We start from the raw sequence: 5,311 nt of genomic DNA on the forward strand, positions 1-5,311 counted from the left end.
GGAGGGGCATGAGCAACTCCTGGTTTGGGAGAGACATGAGCAACTGCTGGTTTTGGAGAGAGATGAGCAACTCCTGGTTTGGGAGACACATGAGCAAGTCCTGGTTTGGGAGAGACACGAGCAACTCCTGGTTTGGGAATGGCATCAACAACTCATAATTTGTAAGACATGAACATCTCCTGATTTGGGAGACACATGAGCAACTCCTGGTTTGGGAGAGACATGAGCAACTCCTGGTTTGGGAGAGACATGAAGAACTCGTGATTTGGGATAGACATGAGCAACTCCTGCTTTTGAGAAAATAGTATCTCCTGGTTTTGGAGAGAGATGAGCAACTCCTGATTTGGGAGGGATATGAATAACTCTTGGTTTGGGAAACATGAGCAACTCCTGGTTTGGGAGACATGAGCAACTCCTGGTTTGGGAGCGACATGAGCAACTCCTGGTTTGGGAGAGACATGAGCAACTCCTGCTTTTGGAGTCATGAGTGACTCCTTGTTTGGTAGGAGCATGAGCAACTCCTTGTTTGGGAGACATGAGTGTCTCCTGGTTTGGGAGAACATGAGCAACTCGTGGTTTGGGAGAGACATGAGCAACTCCTAGTTTGGGAGAGACATGAGCAACTCTTGGTTTGGGAGAGACATGAACATCTCCTGGTTTGGGAGACTTGAGCAACTCCTAGTTTTGAGCGACATGACTGACACCTGGTTTGGGAGGGATATAGTAACTCCGCTTTTGGGAATGACATGAGCAACTCCTGGTTTGGAAGGAACGTGAACTAATCTTGGTTTGGGAGAGACATGAATAACTCCTGGTTTGGGAGCGACATGAGCAACTCCTGGTTTCGGACATAGGAGCAACTCCTGGTATGGGTGGGTCAAGTGAAAATCCTGCTTTGGGACAGACATGAACAACTCCTGATTTTGGAGAGACATGAGCAACTCCTGGTTTGGGAGAGGCATGAGCAACTCCTGGATTGCGAGGTGCTTGATTAACTCCTGGTTTGGGAGACATGAGCGACTCTGTGTTTGGGAGTGGCATGATCAACTCCTGGTTTGTGAGACATGAGCAACTCCTGGTTTTGGAGAGCAATGAGCAACTTCTGGTGTGGGAGAGACATGAGCAACTCTTGGTTTGGGAGAGACATGAGCAGCTCCTGGTTTGGGAAACAAATAAGCAACTCCTGGTTTGGGAGAGACCTGAACACCTCCTGGTTTGGGAAACACATAAGCAACTCCTGGTTTGGGAGAGACATGATCAACTGCTGGTTTGGGAAACATGGACAACTCCTGGATTGGGCGACATGAGCAAATCCTGGTTTGGGAAATAGGAGCAATGGCTGGTATGGGTGGGTCAAGTGAAAATACTGCTTTGGGACAGACATGAACAACTCCTGGTTTGGGAGAGACATGAGAAACTCCTGGTTTGGGAGAGGCATGAGCAATTCCTGGATTGCGAGGTGCATGATCAACTCCTGGTTTGGGAGACATGAGCAACTGCTGGTTTGGGAGAATCATGAGCAATTTCTGGTTTGGGAGAGACATGAGCAACTCCTGGTTTGGGAGAGACATGAGCAACTCCTGGTTTGGGAGACACATGAGCAACTCCTGGTTTGGGAGAGACACGAGCAACTCCTGGTTTGGGAATGGCATTAGCAACTCATAATTTGTAAGACATGAACATCTCCTGGTTTGGGAGACACATGAGCAACTCCTGGTTTGGGAGAGACATGAGCAACTCCTGGTTTGGGAGAGACATGAAGAACTCGTGATTTGGGATAGACATGAATAACTCTTGGTTTGGGAAACATGAGCAACTCCTGGTTTGGCAGATATGAGCAACTCCTAGTTTGGGAGCGACATGACTGACACCTGGTTTGGGAGTGACATGAGCAACTCCTTGTTTGGGAGGTGCATTAGCTAATCCTGGTTTGGAAGGGACATGAGCAACTCCTGGTTTGGGAGAGACATGATTGACTCCTGGTTTGGAATTGGCATGAGCAACTCGTGGTTTTTGAGACACAAACAACTTCTGGTTTGGGAGAGGCATGAGCAACTCCTGGTTTGGGTGAGACATGAATAACTCCTGAATTGGGAGGAGCAAGATTAACTCCTGCTTTGGAAGATGCATGAGAAACTCCTGGTTTGGGAGAGACATGAGTAACTCCTGGTTTGGGAGACATTGGCAACTACTGGTTTGGGTGATATGAGCAACTCTTGGTATGGGTGGGTCATGAGAAACTCCTGCTTTTGGACAGACATGAACAACTTCTGGCTTGGGAGAGACATGAGCAACCCCTGGTTTGGGAGTGACATGAGCATCTCCTGGTTTGAGAGTCATGGTTTGTGAGACATGATCAAGTCCTAGATTGCGAGACTTGAGTGACTCCTGGTTTCGGAGAGGCAGGTGAAACTCCTGGTTTGGGAGGGGCATGAGCAACTCCTGGTTTGGGAGAGACATGAGCAACTGCTGGTTTTGGAGAGAGATGAGCAACTCCTGGTTTGGGAGACACATGAGCAACTCCTGGTTTGGGAGAGACACGAGCAACTCCTGGTTTGGGAATGGCATTAGCAACTCATAATTTGTAAGACATGAACATCTCCTGGTTTGGGAGACACATGAGCAACTCCTGGTTTGGGAGAGACACGAGCAACTCCTGGTTTGGGAATGGCATTAGCAACTCATAATTTGTAAGACATGAACATCTCCTGGTTTGGGAAACATGAGCAACTCCTGGTTTGGCAGATATGAGCAACTCCTAGTTTGGGAGCGACATGACTGACACCTGGTTTTGGAGTGACATGAGCAACTCCTTGTTTGGAAGGTGCATGAGCTAATCCTGGTTTGGGAGCGACATGAGCAACTCCTGGTTTGGGAGAGACATGATTGACTCCTGGTTTGGAATTGGCATGAGCAACTCGTGGTTTGTGAGACACAAACAACTCCTGATTTGGGAGGGACATGAATAACTCTTGGTTTGGGAAACATGAGCAAATCCTGGTTTGGGAGAAATGAGCAACTCCTGGTTTGGGAGCGATATGAGCAACTCCTGGTTTGGGAGAGACATGAGCAACTCCTGCTTTTGGAGTCATGAGTGACTCCTTGTTTGGTAGGGGCATGAGCAACTCCTGGTTTGGGAGTCATGAGCGTCTCCTGGTTTGGGAGAACATGAGCATCTCCTGGTTTGGGAGAGACATGAGCAACTCCTGGTTTGGGAGTGACATGAACAACTTCTGGTTTGGGAGACTTGAGCAACTCCTGGTTTGGAGCGACAGGATTGACACCTGGTTTGGGAGGTATATAGCAAATCCTCTTTTGGGAGTGACATGAGCAACTCTTGGTTTGGAAGGAGCGTGAGCTAATCCTGGTTTGGGAGAGACATGAATAACTCCTGGTTTGGGCGCGACATGAGCAAATCCTGGTTTGGGAAATAGGAGCAATGGCTGGTATGGGTGGGTCAAGTGAAAATACTGCTTTGGGACAGACATGAACAACTCCTGGTTTGGGAGAGACATGAGAAACTCCTGGTTTGGGAGAGGCATGAGCAATTCCTGGATTGCGAGGTGCATGATCAACTCCTGGTTTGGGAGACATGAGCAACTCCTGGTTTGGGAGACTCATGAGCAATTTCTGGTTTGGGAGAGACATGAGCAACTCCTGGTTTTGGAGAGACATGAGCAACTCCTGGTTTGGGAGAGTCATGAGCAACTCCTGGTTTTGAAGAGAGATGAGCAACTCCTGGTTTGGGAGAGAAATGAGCAACTAGTAGTTTGTGGGACATGTACATCACCTGGTTTGGGAGATTCATGAGCAACTCCTGGTTTGGGAGATACACAAGCAACTCGTGGTTTGGGATTGGCATGAGCACCCCTGATTTGTGAGACATGAACATCTCCTGGTTTGGGAGACACATGAGCAACTCCTGGTTTGGGAGAGAAATGAGCAACTCCTGGTTTGGGAGAGACATGAAGAACTCGTGATTTGGGATAGACATGAGCAACTCCTGCTTTTGAGAAAATAGCAACTCCTGGTTTTGGAGATAGATAAGCAACTCCTGATTTGGGAGGGACATGAATAACTCTTGGTTTGGGAAACATGAGCAACTCCTGGTTTGGGAGACATGAGCAGCTCCTGGTTTGGGAGCGACATGACTGACACCTGGTTTGGGAGAGACATGAGCAACTCCTGGTTTTGGAGTCATGAGTGACTCCTTGTTTGGTAGGGGCATGAGCAACTCCTGGTTTGGGAGACATGATTGACACCTGGTTTTGGAGGTATATAGCAAATCCTCTTTTGGGAGTGACATGAGCAACTCTTGGTTTGGAGGGAGCGTGAGCTAATCCTGGTTTGGGAGAGACACGAGCAACTCCTGGTTTGGGAATGGCATTAGCAACTCATAATTTGTAAGACATGAACATCTCCTGGTTTGGGAGACACATGAGCAACTCCTGGTTTGGGAGAGACATGAGCAACTCCTGGTTTGGGAGAGACATGAAGAACTCGTGATTTGGGATAGACATGAATAACTCTTGGTTTGGGAAACATGAGCAACTCCTGGTTTGGCAGATATGAGCAACTCCTAGTTTGGGAGCGACATGACTGACACCTGGTTTGGGAGTGACATGAGCAACTCCTTGTTTGGGAGGTGCATTAGCTAATCCTGGTTTGGAAGGGACATGAGCAACTCCTGGTTTGGGAGAGACATGATTGACTCCTGGTTTGGAATTGGCATGAGCAACTCGTGGTTTTTGAGACACAAACAACTTCTGGTTTGGGAGAGGCATGAGCAACTCCTGGTTTGGGTGAGACATGAATAACTCCTGAATTGGGAGGAGCAAGATTAACTCCTGCTTTGGAAGATGCATGAGAAATTCCTGGTTTGGGAGAGACATGAGTAACTCCTGGTTTGGGAGACATTGGCAACTACTGGTTTGGGTGATATGAGCAACTCTTGGTATGGGTGGGTCATGAGAAACTCCTGCTTTTGGACAGACATGAACAACTTCTGGCTTGGGAGAGACATGAGCAACCCCTGGTTTGGGAGTGACATGAGCATCTCCTGGTTTGAGAGTCATGGTTTGTGAGACATGATCAAGTCCTAGATTGCGAGACTTGAGTGACTCCTGGTTTCGGAGAGGCAGGTGAAACTCCTGGTTTGGGAGGGGCATGAGCAACTCCTGGTTTGGGAGAGACATGAGCAACTGCTGGTTTTGGAGAGAGATGAGCAACTCCTGGTTTGGGAGACACATGAGCAACTCCTGGTTTGGGAGAGACACGAGCAACTCCTGGTTTGGGAATGGCATTAGCAACT

Source organism: Pristiophorus japonicus, chromosome 3 (assembly GCF_044704955.1).
Source record: "Pristiophorus japonicus isolate sPriJap1 chromosome 3, sPriJap1.hap1, whole genome shotgun sequence".
NCBI classification, from domain to species: Eukaryota; Metazoa; Chordata; class Chondrichthyes; family Pristiophoridae; genus Pristiophorus; species Pristiophorus japonicus.